This window comes from Microcebus murinus, chromosome 13, assembly GCF_040939455.1.
Source record: "Microcebus murinus isolate Inina chromosome 13, M.murinus_Inina_mat1.0, whole genome shotgun sequence".
NCBI lineage: Eukaryota > Metazoa > Chordata > Mammalia > Primates > Cheirogaleidae > Microcebus > Microcebus murinus.
The window spans coordinates 21,798,331-21,816,320 of NC_134116.1; the positions used below are offsets into that span (position 1 = coordinate 21,798,331).

Consider the following 17,990-nt stretch of genomic DNA (forward strand, 5'->3'; position numbering starts at 1 on the left):
CCTTCCTTGCTGGAAGCTTGAGAAAAGGGAGTTATGGCAGCTTCCTTCTTGGAAGGCTGTACCCTTAGTTAGAAAAAGGAAGCTCAGAAAAGGCTTCTTTCTGAATCTGCTGTATCTCAGATGTCTTCTACGTTTAAAATAGTCTTCACACCATTTTGGTGGGTTGCAAGTCCCTACAAAAGTCAAGAATGTGAAGCACCTGGGAGGTTGAAAGGAAGATAGGAACAAAGTGCACAGGTATTTCTGTGTCCTGGCCTCCTTTTCTGAGCTCCTGGTCATTGAGCACCATCTGTGTACCTGCACGGGGGCAAAGGAAGAGACTGATATATTTATGATTTCTGACATTTTTTGAATTCTCAAGGGATTTAGGAGAGTCCTGTGTTAAATTTATTTCATCTGATTTCCTTGGGTGAATAGTTAGGCCATATCCTTAATCGCCGGATAGGCGTGGGGTGGGAATCTGGGGAGATGGGGACTGGGACACAGTTGGGAGGCTGGCCCACTTCATCAAAAGGGAGAGACAAGCAATTAAGCTAAGAAGTATTTAAATAGCACCCAAGCCTCTGAAACTCAGGGTCTGGAATCCAAGTTTTCTGGCCTTTAGGGCATTGTGCAAAATCCACATGGTTAGTTAGGCAGTTTGTTTGATGGATGTGGGAGGATTGGATTAGAACATATGAAAAGCTTGGTAGGTTGTTTTTGAGTATAATTTACTTAATTGTTTCTGGCCCGGTAAGTATATCCAGAGGCTTTATATTGATGTATGTGATTCAACAAAAACAAAAAACAATAAGGTCATTATTGACTTGTGGTTTAATGGCTCTAAATAAATTAACTTCTTTTGGATCAATTCAGCACGCTGATGATGTTTGTAATCTATCAACTTTTTTTTATACTTCTCTCCTAAGTTACAACTTTAATATATAACTTTGGAGAAATCACTTTATATCCATTAAGCAACTTCAAAAAGCATACACATGCACATAAAAAAGCATCTCAAGAAAAAGCTGGGCCCTCACTTCAGATTCCAGTTGGGGTTTTAGATTGTGATGCCGATTTTTAGTTGAAACAGGGTCTTTTTTTTTTTTTTTTTTTTTTTTGAGACAGAGTCTCATTCTGTTACCAGGGCTAGAGTGCCGGGGCGTCACCCTAGCTCACAGCTACCTCAAACTCCTGGGCTCAAGCAATCCTCCTGCCTCAGCCTCCCAAGTAACTGGGACTAAAGGCACGCGCCACCATGCCTGGCTAATTTTAAATATATATATATATATCTTAGTTGTCCAATTAATTTCTTTTCTATTTTTAGTAGAGACAGGATCTCGCTGTTGCTCAGGCTGGTCTTAACTCCTGACCTTGAGTGATCCTCCTGCCTCAGCCTCCCATAGTGCTAGGATTACAGGCATGAGCCACTGCGCCCAGCCTGAAATAGGATCTTTACTTAAAAAAAATATTAAGAGCATTTGGTGCAAGATGCATATTCCCTGTGAGTCAGCAGTCTATGCTGCATCAAATTGTGTAACTGCTATGAACTGAAAAATGTGCCTCCCCCACCCAAATTCATATGTTGATGGTGCCATAACCCCCATGCAGCTGTATTTGGAGACAGGGCTTTTAGGAGGTAATTGAGGTTAAAGAGATCATAAGCTTGGGGTCCTAGTCCGATGGGATTGATGGCTTCATAGGGAGTGGAAGCCCACTCTCTCTGTGTATGTCTTCACATAGAAGTCACGTGAGCACGCTGAGAGACCATGGCCCACAGCAAGCCAGGAAAAGCACCCTCACCAGGAACCCAATCCTCTGGCACCTTGATCTTGGAACTTTCCAGCTTCCAAACTGTGAAAAACTAAATTTCTGTTGCTTAAGCCACCCAGCCTACAGCATTTTGTTACAGCAGCCCAAGCGGCCTGATAGAGTGATCTTAAGCAAGTTACTTACAGGAGTCCTTGAGCACGGTATATAAAATTTGCGGATCAAGCTAAATAAACCCTGAATTCTCTTCCAGCGGTAGCATTACTATGATTCTAACTGAAATCATCTTGGCTCCAGAAGAGAGCCAAAATCATTTTTATTTAAAAAAAAAAAAAGTCTGACTTTCAAATTTTTAGAAGTTACAAAGTGATACCCAGGAGTTTCATATATCTTTTACTCAACTTTTAACATATTTCCCAATTTTTCCATATTTTTTCTCAAATATATATATTTATGTATATAATAATATGCATGCAACTTCAGGAAATTTAACATTGATAAACACTTTCATCTAATCTACAGCCCATGTTTCAATTTCAACAATTGTCCTAATAACATCCTTTAAAGCATTTCTCCTTCCAGAATAGAAACTAGTCCAGAATTACACATTGCATTGAGTTGTCATATTTATTTAGCCTCCTGGTATCTGGAACCATTTCTCAACTTTTCTTTGCTTTTGTGACCTTAACAGTTTTGAATAATACCTGCTAATTATTTACTAAAATGACCTTTTTCTGGGTTTGTTTAATGTTGCCCCATGATTAATTCAAGCTCTGCATCCCTGGCTGGAACACTATGTGAGTGTGTTGTGTCTTTTTTTCAGGGCCTACGATTAGGAGACACATGGTGATGGAATGTCCTTCATCGGTGATGTTAACTTTGATGACCAGATCAAGGCATTGTCCAATTTTTCTGCTGTATAGTTGGTATTTTTCCCCTTGCAAGTATTTAGCAATCTGTGGAAGAGACACTCTGAGGTCCTGCAATGATCCTGCTCCTTGTACGACTTTTCCCCCCTTAGACTTAACATCCATTGATGATTCTTGACAGAACCCATCTTTGCTGTGGTGCTTAGAAAAGGGTGATTTCGGCTGGGTGAGATGGCTCACACCTGTAATCCTAGCACCCTGGGAGGCCGAAGTGGGAGGATTGCTCGAGGTCAGGAGTTCGAAACCAGCCTGAGCAAGAGCGAGACCCGTCTCTACTATAAATAGAAAGAAATTAACTGGCCAACTAATATATATAGAAAAAATTAGCCGGGCATGGTGGCACCTGCCTGTAGTCCCAGCTACTTGGGAGGCTGAGGCAGGAGGACTGCTTGAGCCCAGGAGTTTGAGGTTGCTGTGAGCTAGGCTGACGCCACAGCACTCACTCTAACCTGGGCAACAAAGCGAGTCTCTGTTTCCAAAAAAAAAAAAAAAAAGAAAGAAAGAAAAGGATGATTTCCAGTGCCACCACCTCCCTCCACGTTTATCAGTCGGCACAACTCCCCTGGCAATAACAGAAGTCCTCACCACTCTCTGCCCTTCCACCACCACACGCGATTGTTGTACTCATGGATTTGTATTTTATTCAAAGAGTAAATCCATTCATTACTCTTCTTACTTGTTTTGGTGCTCAGATCACTCCAGTTTGGGCTGGTAGGAGCCACTTCAAACTGGCTTCCCATGTCCTTTTGATATACCCCCATTATTTTTTTTTAACATTAATACTTCTGAGAAATGCTGATCAAAACCAGAGGCAAATAAAAATAAGTGCTATTGTGTGTGTGTGCTGTGGGGTCTCAGATGCAAAGTGAAGGGCAGATTACAATTGACAGTGATTCAAAAACTGATTAGATGTTATTACGGTACATGACATACTCTTGTTAGTTTTATTCCTCTTAGATGTGTCAGTTAGTTCTCATAATTGGCTTTCATAGTTATCATATTAATTAGACTGGAGTTAGCCAAAATCCCTGGGCTTATTTGGAAAACTGGACAGCAGCCTACACAAAGTTTCTTTTCAACACTAAGTCGTCTTCAATATTTTCATCCTCATTTTGAATGCCAACTACCCTGTCATTTGTACTGTCCTACTCTGATGTGTGTGCACAGATTTTCACTTCATTTTATTTAGCCTCTGGCATTTTGTCTCCTCGGATGCTGTGATGGTTTTTCTTGCTTCTGCAATCTTGCTGAGTAAAGCAAGGTTTTCTCTCAAACCCATAACAATTTTCATTCACTCTCTTTGTTCACAATGCTCTTAGTGTCTCAGGAATTTTTCCCAATGCCCCAAGGCCAAAAGAAATACCGAACACTTCCTTTTATTAAGTACTCAGGTCCAAACAACTTAATAAGTATTTATGTCCAACAACTTTGTAGCTACTTGAAAAGAAAAATTACACACATAAATTGCAAGAAAAGTTATATTTTCATTTCATTCTTGAACAACCACAATTACTTACCAGTAGGATGTGTACACCTTAGTCCAATTTGTCAAGCCTGGGTAGCAGATTGGGCACTTCAACCCTAATTTCCTATGCCACACTGATTTTCAGAGACACTTTTTAATCACAACAGCTGAAAACCTAGCTTCACAAAGAGATGACGTCACAGAAAGAAATATAATCTATTGCTGAAACTATGAAGCACCTGGTAGTTTATATAGTGTTCTACAGATGGCAAATATTACTGTGATTCCCTCAAAAATGTGAAATTCTGCAGCAAGCGAGAACTGTGCTTGGCTGCACAGTTTGGGAAACACGGCACTAAGTCCCAGAAACTCTCAGTCTCCTTTGTAAAATAGCAACGACAAATATTGGGTTGATTTTCAAAATCTTTTTGCTAATAGTGAAACCCGTAGAGTACATTGCATAGTGCCAAGATGGGGCTCTTTTTCACAAAGATCATATTGTTTATTTTCCAGTCATTCCAGGACACTTTCAGCTTTTAACAGTGACAAAGGCTACTACCGTGGAGGAATTCTGAGACAACTTATATAAACAAGCACTGTCCTGAGCAGAGTGGCATGTGTGGCCACTTAGCATATCCATGACATACATCACAACGCTTACATTCTGAAATCAACCTTTACTCAACAAATGATCAGTATTACAATGGAGTTTCTATTATCTTACAATTTGCCAAGGGATCTTGTCACATTAAATTGTGAAACACATGTTTATTGGTTGTGTTCTTCCTTCTCCTCTCTCTCTCTCTCTCTCTCTCTCTCTCTCTCTCTCTCTCTCTCTCTCTTATCCCTGCTCCTCCATTTTGTCTCACATCCTTTTCCCCATATCCCCACCCCAAATCCCATCAAAACTTAGCTGCCACTTTCCTAGCCACCCAGGTTTTGATTTCCCAGGTGACAACAACACACGAAGCCACACGTTTGCAGATGTGACTAGAAGACCAAAACAGGGAGATCACTAACAGTGTCACAGACCCAGTGTGTGTTATCCTATCACCTTCTCAACATCTTGTACATTTTGAGACTTCCTTGATTCAATTTTAACCTAAAGATTTAACTTTTGTAAAATTTAAGAAGGTATCTCATGATTCAATCTAGGAAAGAACAACTGGCTGGTAGCCTTAAAAGTCATAGAAAATTATTCAAGTCTTTCCCCCAATGTTTTGAGAAGGTGAAAGGTAGCTACACTTGTAACACACAAGAAAGCCTGTAAGAGGCCTCTTTGCCCACCTTTTTCTGTGTATGCCTTTCACAGGCAGCTGCCGGATTTCTCCTTACTCCACTCCAAGCCCCACAGTCCCTTCTCCAGACTCTGTTCTGCCCCAAGCTCTCTTTGGTCTCTCTCCCCTCTTTAGCTACTGACTTCTTTGAAATCTCAAGCTCTTTTGTTGGATTTGGTACAGTAAAGGAAACCCGAAAGAGGCTCTCCTTCCTAGAAGGGAGGAGGCTTGGTGGTTACAATAGAGATTGCAGAGACTTCTAATTTTCCATTTTTTCCTTTTTCTTTCACATTTGAATCCATCCCTCTCTCCCTCCATCCATCCAAATTGGCTGTGAAATTTCCACTTAAATGCAAAGCTGTAAAGAGCAGACTTAAAGGGGCGCTGGCAAAATAAGGATCTCTGCCTTGAGAGAATTGCAACTTAATTGGGGAGAAAAATAAAAAATAACAAAATCAGGGTATGTTTAGCAATGGAAGAGTGTCTGTGCCCCGCATGCAGTGGGTGCTTCAGAAACATTCGCAGGCTCCGGTAGGAAGTACCACGGACTCTGAATAATCATGGTGAGCGAGCTCGCCGAGCATTTGCCAAGCAGGCTCCACGCAGCGAGGTGACAACCAAGGGGGACACTGCCAGGACCCAGTAGCTCAGAGAGGCCACAAAATCCCCACCCGGGCCTGGTCTGACGATGCCGCCTGCCTCCACGCTTTCCTCCGATCGTGTTCCTCCTCAGCTGGGCTCTGGAACTTCTCGGAGAGCACAGTGACAAACGTGTGCGGCCTCAGGCCCAGGTCGGCGGGAAAGGGCAACGCCGCCTGGGCAGGAGGCGTCGCTGAGGTGGCATTTCAGAAAGTAAGCCACGCAGGCAGGGCGCCTGGCCGCGGCTTGGAACGAGACAGGCTGCGGGACGCTGTAAACGACTATCTGGAAGAGACGCACCCAACTCTTGGACGCGAAGTGATCAGTGATAGTTTACTCAAAAAGAAAGCGAAAAGCGTGCCGAAATAGCTCAGTTGGGAGAGCGTTAGACTGAAGATCTAAAGGTCCCTGGTTCGATCCCGGGTTTCGGCAGCTGCTTTTTTAATTTTAATCTGAAGGAACTCGAATGTCCTAAGACCCTCTGTCCGCGTCACTCTGGCTCTTTTCATCCAAGCCCACGGCAAAACTGGGACGTGAAGGGCGAATGAGAACCAGAAAACAGCCGTCTCCAGCCGCCCCCGAGAGGGCGGCCACTCGCCGCCGCCACTTCCGGGCCGCCTCCCCGCGGGGAGCGAGGCGCTGTCCTGCGCGCGCGCTCCGAATCTAGCCCCTCACGCCGAGCCGCTGCCCCGCGCGCTCGGACACCCGGAAGTCGCGCGGCGCCGGGCGTCCCAGGTCCCGCCCACCGCCGGGAAGGAGGCGGGCGCGCGCGCGCGGGTCGCGGGGGCGCGCACTGCTGGAGGCCGCTAGGGAGAGAGAGGAGGCCCTAGTAGGAGGCCGAGCTGATTTCGGGGCGAGAAAGGCAGCTTCGTCCCAAATTTCGTTCCATTCCCTCCAAGTGCCCGAATCTGAAGAACAAGCAACACCCTGCTGCTGTGTCGCGCGGCCCCAGCCCGCGCCGGCTTGAAGGGACCGGTGTGGGTGTTGCCGGCGAGAGGCCGCGGAGGGAGGCCGGCCGGGTGCGCGACCCGCTCGCTCGCGCGGTGGTGCAGGCGCGGTCGCTTTACAGCTCCCTGACATTTTGAACCCAGCAGCTTCGTTTAGGGTCTGCACCTGTGGTGCCCACGCTGCGGTCCCCAGATCCGCAGCCCCTGCGCCACCCGGGAACTCGTTAGAAATGCAGATTCTCGGCCTCACCCCAGAACCCTGGAGTCGGAAGCTCAGGGATCCCCTGATCTGGACACTCCTATTTCTTTTTATTTTTAATTTATTTTTTATTTTTAAAAAATATATATATTAAATTTACTTCTTTATGTTTTTAGCTCAATCTGCATAAAACCCACTCCTGTCTATTTCATAAAGAGCCCTTTCCTAAGACTTCTTGTGAGCCAGCCTTTTCCTTTTGCTTTCTTTTTTTGTCTTGCAAGTGTGAAATAAAACTTTGTGCTCATCTCAGCTGTATCTACTGACTAAAAAAAAAAAAAAAAAACTTTGTGCTCGAAATTCATTTTTCTGATAATGATTGCTTTCAGATTTGGGGCTGGGGTACACAGCAGCAGCAACTACTCTAGCCACCGGTGGGAGCCCACCCAAGGCCAGACTAGGTGGTGTGAAGAAAGTGGAGGCCCAGGCGCCTGAGTTCACATTGCATGGCTCCGACCCAGGGATAGAAGTTGCAGGGATGCAGATTTGAATTAAAAGATGAAGAAATTTCTTGCATTGAATCTTTATGTTAACAGTAATAAGAAGAAATGTCAATCTATTGGTTTCATTAGAAAATGGAATAGTCAGTTTAGTGAGGTGGTAAGTTGCTTGGTCAGGGGATGAAAGACGTTCACTTGTGGTATTTATGCAATTACGTTTTGGTTATTTTCTGGTTCTATTGTTTTGAGGGGGAAAGGCAACTCACATTTATGAAGTATTGTGTGCTCTCCGCTATTCATTCACTCACCAATTGGACATTAATGCCTGACCTCCTACTGTGTGTCAGCATTATTAGGTCTTCACAACAACCCCATGAAGTACATGTTATCATCCTCATATTGCATATAACAGCCCCGCTAGGGTTGTGAGGATCAAACATAAACATATTTCCGGCATCTGACAGTGACTACCTCTTAAATGTCACTGTCAGTGATTAGTTGTTGGGATGTGTAATTAAGTGAAGGAAATTAGAAATATTTTATCCCCCAAATATATTTCTTTGACATATTTTAAGATGGCTGCCAAAAGTCCTATAGAAAGAAGTAACAGCACAAAGCTGTCTTTTGGGGAGTGGGTAATTTACATCTCTAGAGAACCTGCATTAATACAGCCAGGTCTACGCTTTCCTATCTAGAAAAGATTAACTGAGGGTCTGACACCCTTAAAGGACTGAAAAGAAACTTTTCCCATCTAGTCTGTGTGTGAGCTGCTACCAGCAAGGTTTCATTTATATAACAAGACCACCTTTGCTAGCTAGTCAAGCCTCTTCCTCTCTTCCTCCCAAAACCTGTTTTTCTGCTTTCAATACCCCATTATTTAAAAACCTCTATACCTCACTGAGGAGTTGAGTCTTCATTCTGAGGGTTCCAGTTATACATTAAATAAATTTGTATCCTTTTCCTCCTATTAATCAATCTGCCTCATGTGAGTGATTTTTCAGTGAACCTCAGGGGAACAATAGCCTTGCTCCCTACATAAGACAGGTGTGCATGAACATGAAGGTAGTTACATCAGGAAACTACAAGCTTTTGTCTGGTGAATCATAAAAGGCTCTAGAGTGGAGGGTGTCTTAATTGTGTCCTCACCCAGAGGAAGATTTCTTAGGTATGGAAAGAATCACTAGAGTGCAACTGGCTAGCACGTGTCTACGTTGGAGGCAAGAGTGACTGTTCATGTAAAGCAACCAGAGGCCGAGCACCCAGCCAAGGTGATGAGACAGGTGTGTGTGGGGAAAGACTGGAGGCACAACCCGGTTAGTGTCACAGGTAAAGCCAGACACTAAAGTGGTAAAGACAGATTGTAATCAGTAACATACTACTGCAATGAGAAAAGGATCCAGCATGACCTGAACTCAACTTTCATTTGTACAGAAGTAACTAGACATTTTTATGAGACAATGAGGGATTAGGGAGCGGGACCAGTGGGGGCTTGAGCAGAGTCAGGGAAGTGCAAAATGACAAAGGGTTTGGTCAGTGTGAATGCTGACGAGGTCAGCTGTGTGTGTGAGCTGGTGATTATTGTTGAAGTTAGGATTCTGTCCTCCCATTGAGAGTGAGAGACACAAGCCATAGCTTTCCTGATGACTACATTTCAAAGGAATAGCTTTCAGGTTCTAGAGAAAGACTTTTCTGAGTTGTAGGGAATACATGTCCGTCTCAAAGGGACAGAGGAAGGATTTCTTAGGCAGATAGTGAGGGACCTCTGGTTCTCCTAGGGACAAAAGTAGGTGCTTTGCCTTGGTGCTGCCTACAGCAATTGCCACACCTGGGGAAGAAGAACAGGGCAGGTGCCCTGCCTTGGTGCTGCCCCACCTTGATCCTGTCCCAAGCAATTGCCACTCCTGGGAGAAGGAGGAACACCCTGCCAATCTGCAAAAGAATGCGAGGAAGTCCCCAACCTTTGGGCCAGACAGCCCAGGCACAATAGGGTCTGGAAATTGACCTAGAGTAACTTAAGGCTGATTATCATGTCATTGACTCTCCATCAAAGTGGTTCAATGGTGACATTTGAACCGCGGGGAGGGCCCAATCCAAACAATATAAAACAGGACCCCAGACCACAACCAGGGCCTCTTGTTATGACAAGGGCCTTGTTTGTTATCTATGTTGAATATATCTTGCTCTTGCTCTATAAACCTATCTTGTTCTTCCTTAATTAACTTGGTTTCATACTGGCCTTGCTATTGGTATGTCTGGTCATTCTTCAGCCAAGAGCACACCAAGAACCCAGAACAGACTGCCAATCTGACAGATTAACGATTGTAAGCCCTTTTTAGCATTAATAAACGTTCTAAGAGAGTGGTCAGGAGCCTACCATCAGATGTTTGATAGAATTTCTTCAGCACCCTTGGACTTCTCAAGCAAATACTCTAAATGGGAGTGTGTTCATTCCAGGGGTGGAGTTTTGAGCTGTAAGAAACTATGTTAGCGCTTAAGTCTTTTAATGTGGGAGGAAGGAGAGAGGGAATGAAATCATTTGTGCTGAGAGCAGGTAGGTTTTATAGGCCAAGGTTGAGGGCTAGTCAAGAAGAGGGTTCAGAGAAGCTGTTGCTAAAAGTTTGCTACTTGTCCCCAAGGCTGAATCAGTGAGAACGAAGAATGAGGACAAGTGGTTTAAGGAAGAAGAAAGAGAAGTTTATTAATTTGCTGGCAAATGAGGAGGGTGACAGACTAGCACCTCAAGAGACCACTGCCCTGCCTTTAAGCATAAATACAGGGCTTTTTTATTTTATTTATTTTTTATTTCAACATATTATGGGGGTACAAATGTTAAGATTACATATAATGCCCTTGCCCCCCCTCGAGTCAGAGCTTCAAGCGTGACCGTCCCCCAGACGGTGCACATCTCACTCATTGTGTTTGTATGTACCCATCCCCTCCTCCCCTGCCACCTACCCAACACCCGATAAATGTTATTCCTATATGTCCACTTAGGTGTTGATCAGTCAATACCAATTTGCTGGTGAGTACATATGGTGCTTGTTTTTCCATTCTTGGGATACTTCACTTAGTAGAATGGGTTCCAACTCTATCCAGGAAAATACAAGATGTGCTATGTCACCGTTGTTTCTTAAAGCAATACAGGGCTTTTTAAAGGGAGGTTTTCAGCAGTTTAGCTCTGGTCTATGTGACCAGAGTCACATGCCATGGCTTTAGGCTATAGTTGTTTAACTATATTGGTGATTTTGGTCAACCTCATCTCCAGTGACCGAATCTCATGACCCTTGGCTGGACAATTCTGTTGCGCCATATCCTGTGGTTTAAGATAATAGAAAACAAACAGCAAAGAACATTTTTCTGCCCCTTTGATTTCTGGCCTTGGGAAAGCATGCAGGTTTTAATTCCCAAGAAGGGCGGGGAGTTTTAAAAAGACAATGTATAAAACATTTCACTGCCCTCTTGCAGACCTTTACCTCTGTTACACAGCCTGGCTAGAGACTGGTCAAGGGGAGAATCCTTGTCATTAGAAGGCTGGGGAGGGAAAGTGAAGGAGGATAGTTCAGGCAATTCTCTACTAGTTGCTTGTGAGCAGGTTTTCAGCCCCTGTGGCAAGCAGGTAGGCAGCATTAACAAAATATATACACAGACACAATGTGTATGTGAAATAAAGGAAGAACCACCAAATGTAAAAAGCAAAAGCTATGTATTCAGAGCTTACTGCAACAAGGGAGTCAGCCACCATCATTCGCATTTGGCAGAAACTCAAATGCAGGCAGGGGCGTGGGAGAGCTTTGCAGCGGGTGAAGTGGCTTCCTAATTGGAGGCCATTGGCCTGGGGAAGCCAGGGGCAAGTAACTAGTACAGGGCAGCCCACATGATTGGTTAGGGGGCATTTTTGGCTTTCTCTGGTTGGTCCTAAGTTGGAAGCAGGCACAGAAATTAGAGAAATTGTCCATTTGTATATTCAGTCTCTTAATATATATTTGACCTGAAAAGATAAAGTCTAAAAATGTAATCTGATAATTATTTTTCCTGTTTAATTTTTCATACTTTATTCTTTGTATTAATAAGTTAAGAAACTAAAATTTTCCTAGGTACTGATTTATAGGTAATGTTTACAAGTGGCACACAAAAAGTTCACTTTCATGAAGAGTGACATTCAGTGATATATTTAAATTCAATTTTAATCCTTATTTTAAGCTAAGTACAATAATAATTTAATACAATAAGCTATATACACACAAAACCTGTATATCCTGAACTACAAAAGTAGTTTCCATAGACATATATGGTTTTCGTCAAGTACACATTTCCACAATGAACAAGCACTTATAAATTATGTTAATAAATACTATTCTCAATGCTCATCATCAATGCTATTCATTTTTTTTTTTTGAGACAGAGTCTCACTGTGTTGTCCGGGCTAGAGTGCCGTGGCGTCAGCCTAGCACACAGCAACCTCAAACTCCTGGGCTCAAGCAATCCTCCTGCCTCAGCCTCCTGAGTAGCTGGGACTACAGTCATGCACCACCATGCCTGGCCAATTTTTTCCATATATTTTAGTTGACCAATTAATTTTCTTTCTATTTTTAGTAGAGATGGGGTCTCGCTCTTGCTCAGGCTGGTTTTGAACGCCTGCCCTTGAGCAATACTCCTGCTTCAGCCTCCCAGAGTGCTAGGATTACAAGTGTGAGCCACTGCCTGGCCAATGCTATTCAATTTTTAAGCACTGCCATTTTTGCTACTGAAAGCATTTATTTTTAGAAGCTTTAATCTGATGTGGGAAGATGAGTTATCCCAAAACTTAATAAATCCTATGTCTTTTAGCCCCCAAAGGTTTTTAAATCAAAGTAGTCTTCCAACACAGAAGCATTCACAGGAAACTTTTGGTTTCTTAAAAAAATAAAATCATTCCTGTTATCTAAAGAAAAGAATATTAAAACAAGTTATCTTTTAAAACAGATAAACATTCTTACAAAAAAAAACCCTGTATTTTCCTGTCATCTCATTAAAAGAAACACAAAGAAGTTCACTGTAATAACCTCTGACTACTTTTGTATAAAGAGTTCAGAATCCATAAAGCACATGTTTCAGCTATCATGGAGTCACATATTAAACAGCTACAGTATAGCTTACAATAGCACGAATATACCCTACACATAAATATTAATACTATTTCATCCTTTATATAGTCAGAAGTCAGAAGGAACTGCATGATTTGCATGGTATTTTAACTTATGTGTGATCATTAAAACCAAGTAAGTAATTCAAGGATTGTCAGACAAAGGCAGGCAATTAATCCAATATCACTCTAAAATCAAAGACATGAAAATAAAGGCAGAAAACTGTGTTTTCCATCTCTCATTTACCTAGGTAGACATCAAGACCTTACTGTAGAAAATATACAATTATTACATATGCTTGCCCTAGCCCATAATGGAGTTTCAGAAACTACCAAAGGTGCCAAGAGCCATAGTTTGCTTCATCAAATGCTCTTCTACTAGCTCCTTTCAATTCTTCATTCACAGAAAGCAAGTCTTTAACCCTAGCAAACTTCCTTGGGTCCTTTCACATCAAGAATAAGAGATCTTCAACTTGTACTCGATCTTGTCTTCCAATTGCCATTGCCCTCTGAGTCATTTCAGTGATGAACTCTATGTCAAGGTTTTCAAGAATATCTACTGATTCCATCTAAGGATTCTGGTCATCTCCAAAGCCATACATCATACAACTCAATTCTTCAGAAAAATGTCTCTTTCTTTTACCCTGTCTATCTTCTGCACCTCCTCCAATTTCTTCATTTTCTTGCTCAAAGGTGGGGTTTTCCTCCTCATCTGCCATCCCACCAGCCTGCAAGCCTCTAATCTGATCATTTGTATTGCCTTTCTCTCAAGTGTGATGCTCTGTGTTAAATGACAAATGCTTCCCAGAAATGAGAGCTGGGAAGACTGAACATCACGTGTCTCTTAGGAATCCACTGATGCCAAGCAGCTCCTGGTAGCGCTTTGTAACTTATGAGGCCATGAAGGGTGAAGGGTAAAAGTGTAGGGTCAGTCTTTACTTTACAAAAGAAATGCTTTCGATGGAAAAGAACACCACCATCATTAAACATTCATGAGAGCTAAAGCTCAGCCCAGCTCTTCTGTAAGCAGAAAGGTTGTGAATGTCTCCTCTTGCTTCAGTCAATTTATCCTGGGTGAGAGGGGGAAGGTGGGAAGGTGTCTTCTCAAATTTCCTTGGTAAACTTTTTAGAAAGCAACCTGGAACCTCTGGCTTGTCTGTGAAATTTCTAAGGTGACACACAAATGTATTGCTGAGTAAATGGTTATTTCTTAATTGTTCTGGATGCTATATTCATTTTAGGCCAGAACTATGATATAGCAAAGCTGTTATTATTATTATATACAATAAAACAGGATGAACAGTTAATAATTCATTGAGGCCCTTCATGTAATTGTTGTCAAAATCACGAGGGGTTTCAGTCGCTTGTCCCACAAAAATCCAATTATTGAGACAATGAGGATTGACAAGAAAGAAAGGAATTTTTATTTATTTATTTATTTCTGAGACAGAGTCTCACTTTGTTGTCTGGGCTAGAGTGTCATGGCATCAACCTAGCTCACAGCAACCTCAAACTTCTGGACTCAAGCGATCCTCCTGCCTCAGCCTCCTGAGTAGCTGGGACTACAGGCACGCGCCACCATGCCCGACTAATTATCTATCTATCTATCTATATATATATACTTTTAGTTGGCCAATTAATTTCTTTCTATTTTTTTAGTAGATACAGGGTCTTGCTCTTGCTCAGGCTGGTTTTGAACTCCTGACCTTGAGCAATCCTCCCTCCTTGGCCTCGCAGATTGCTAGGATTACAGGCATGAACCACCGTGCTCCGGCCAGAAAGGAATTTTTAATATGACAGATAACACAGAAATTGCCTCAAATCTGTCTCTCCTACTAAGGAATATCATGGGCTTTTAAAGGAGTGGCAATGTGTATCTCACAAGGGTGGCTACATGCATTGGGCATGTTGTGGGGGGTGGTGAATCTTGCAGTCAGGAAGTCTGCCCTGTGGCCTTCAGATAACTCCTTTGTCTTGTGAAAAATCCCTCATTTCAGGCTGGGGTGAGCCGCACACCTATAATCCTAGTACTTCGGGAGGCTGAGGCAAGGGAAACACTTGAGGCCAGGAAGTTGGGTCCATCATTTCTGGGAAACAACTTAAAGAGTCAAGTAGTTAGTTAGGGGAGAGGTTTATAAAAAACATTTAGGGGTTCATGGAGCCGGCTACATAATCAGTGTGTACATACATTAATCCTCATTTTATTTGTCTTGGATCAAACTTCTCCTCTTTAAAATGTATGGTGGTTTATAGGTGTTTACTTTCATGTTATAATAGTTGTCGTATCTCAGATTTATTTCATGTTGAGTTCTTGGCCATAAACACAACTCTTGTTTGGATTTGCTTCAGATTCTAGCAATGTATGGATCCTGTATAGTCATGCTTAATATGTGCTATCAGAATGGATTCCCTTATCTAACTGATCCACTTGGAAGACTGTTTGCAGTCCCTGGCTGTCGGAGTCTGATGCTTAGGCGAGGACTGGAGGCAGCCCAGGGAATGAAGCAGACAGTCTGAGCAAGGGCAAAGCGCTTTGTCTTCCCAGATACGCAAGTCACACCTTAGTTCTGTAAATTCCAATTTTCATATAATGAATTGTCTTAAAGTGGGGATCACAAATATTTTACTATTTACTACCTAAATATATTCTGCAATGCATTTTGAGCAAACCCTCTTCCTTATATACTTCACTGGCTCCTTAGTATCAAGAATAACAATAGTCAGGCCGAGGAAGGTGGCTCACGCCCATAATCCTAGCACTCTGGGAGGCCGAAGCGGGAGGATGGCTCAAGGTCGGGAGTTCAAAACCAGCCTGAGCAAGAGCAAGACCTTGTCTCTACTAAAAAAATAGAAAGAAATTAATCGGCCAACTAAAAATATATAGAAAAATTAGCCGGGCATGGTGGCACATGCCTGTAGTTCCAGCTACTCAGGAGGCTGAGGCAGTAGGATCGCTTGAGCCCAGGAGTTTGAGGTTGCTGTGAGCTAGGCTGACACCATGGCACTCTAGCCCAGGCAACAGAGTGACTCTTTCAAAAATAAATAAATAACAATAGTCACCATTTATGGAGGGCTGTCTGTGTGCCAGGCATTCTGATAAACACTTTGCTTGCATAACCCCATTACACTTGTTGATAACAAGTAGGAGGATTTGAAGTAGGAGGAACAATTGAATATAAATATATTAAAACAAACACATGCTACATTGGAGTGCTGATGGAAAAGCCAGCTAATGCTGACATGTCTTAAAATGGAATGTAAACCATAAAAATAAAGCAGTAGCTCTTCTTTCATATGTTGCATTAGCAAGATCCACATGGAACATGGTGTTCAGTTTTGATTAACTCAACTAAAAGGAAAGGGTTAACAAAGAACAACAACATGGTTAAGGAAAAGGATGTTACCAAAAGTTTGGTGCTTGTCCCTGAGGCCAAATCGGTGAGAATGGAAGAAGGACAAGTGGTTTGAAGAAAAGGAAAGAGAAGTCTATTAATTTGCCGGCAAATGAGAAGGGCAGCAGACTAGCATCTCAAAGACCATCATTCTGTGTTTAAGCAGAAATACAGGACTTTTTAAAGGAACATTTCAGTGGTTGAGCTCTGGTCTATGAGACCAGGGTCACATGCCGTGGCTTCTGGCTATAGTTGTTTAACTATAATTGGTGGTTTTGGTCAACCTCATCTCCAGTGACCGAATCTCATGACCCTTGTCTGGACCCTGTCTCCCTGAAATGTGTAAAACAAACTGTAACCTGACCACAGGGAGACCACTTGCTCAAGGCTTCTCGCGTGTGGCTTTCTGGGCCTGGTCACACGTGCTCGGCTCAGAATAAATCTCTTTAAATTATTTAATAGGGTTTGGGTTCTTTTCTGTTGACACTATCTAGAAGCAAAGCGGCCATCTTTCTCTGCCTCTGTGATGAGTTAGTGTACAATCGTGTACCCCTAGTCAGATAAAAAACAAAAAAAGCACTTGGCAAGCAGAGATAAACCAAAAGAAAACTCCCACAGGTTCACTCTGTCTGGTTAGAGTCCCCATAATAAATAAAGCCATGAGACTTTCCTGAAAGTTATTGATTCTGTGTCAAATAATTTTATCCATGACTAGTTCAAGGTTGATGTCTGAAGATGACCTTTGTAGAGAAAATACTGTGACAAAATTGCTGTTTTCCCACGAGGAACAGACTAACCGTGAACTTGGCAACATTGCTCATCTTGTGTGTGGTTATAAATGTGGGTTGTGTTTTGATTTTTTTTCTTTTTGGTTTATTTTATGATCTCCTGTTTGCTTTTGTTTTGTGCTTACACTAGTCTTTTGAAAGCTTGGACTCTCTTGTTAAACATCCATGCGAGTAAATTACTTTTTATTTTCCTAAATGCTTTTCTCAGAGCTGGACCCAGCACAAAACATCTGCTTGAAGATAGACTCAGTGTTAGAAAAGTAAAAATCTGGGGACTTCCCTTGAGCATCAGGCAAATTGAAAGTTGGGCAGTTGAACTCATGAAGCAAGAAAGCAGCATGTGGGGAGAATTCACAAAAGAAAATTGCCATCGCATGCTCTAGTGGCCTTGAGTGAAGGGAACAGGCATTTAAAGATGGAATGCCCATCTTGGTAGATGTGGAGACCTGTCACTGCTTAAAATGCTTGCATGGTAACGCAGGCATTTAAACAATGTGTCCTGGGGTAAAGGCGAGGCCCACATGCTGCCTGTCTGTTTCATGTCACAGTTTTGTGATTACCTGGAGGGAAATTTGATAGGCAAGCAGTACTCCATAAGATTACCTAAGAAATGGGTACTGATATAGCATACCCATTTAGCTGCTACATATACAGGGGCCTGCCTCTGGAGTCCCTTCCAGCTACAATGGCCCCTGCGTGGAGACAAGGCAGAGCCCCTTCATTCCACATTTGTGTGGTTCTCTTTGTAATTAAAAAAAAAATGTTTATGGATATATAAGAGTACATATTTGTGGGGTACGTGTGATGTTTTGATACAAGCATACAATGTGTAGTGATCAAATGAGGGTAATTGGGATATCCATCACCACAAATATTTATCATTCGTGTTGGGAACATTCCAAATCCATTTATCTAGTTATTTTGAAGTACATAATAAGTTATTGTTAACTATAGTCTCTCTGTTGTACTACTGAACACTAGATCTT

General features: G+C 42.5%; 1 non-coding gene and 1 pseudogene across 1 annotated transcript; one reads left to right on the forward strand and one right to left on the reverse strand.

Annotated features, from left to right (window-relative positions):
- Positions 1 to 6,418: 6,418 nt before the first annotated feature.
- On the forward strand, positions 6,419 to 6,491 carry TRNAF-GAA (transfer RNA phenylalanine (anticodon GAA)). Its single transcript has one exon. It is a non-coding gene; the product is annotated as a tRNA-Phe (tRNA).
- Positions 6,492 to 13,153: 6,662 nt separating this feature from the next.
- On the reverse strand, positions 13,154 to 13,543 carry LOC105874175 (transcription initiation factor TFIID subunit 13 pseudogene; annotated as a pseudogene).
- Between the last annotated feature and the right edge of the window lie 4,447 nt (positions 13,544 to 17,990).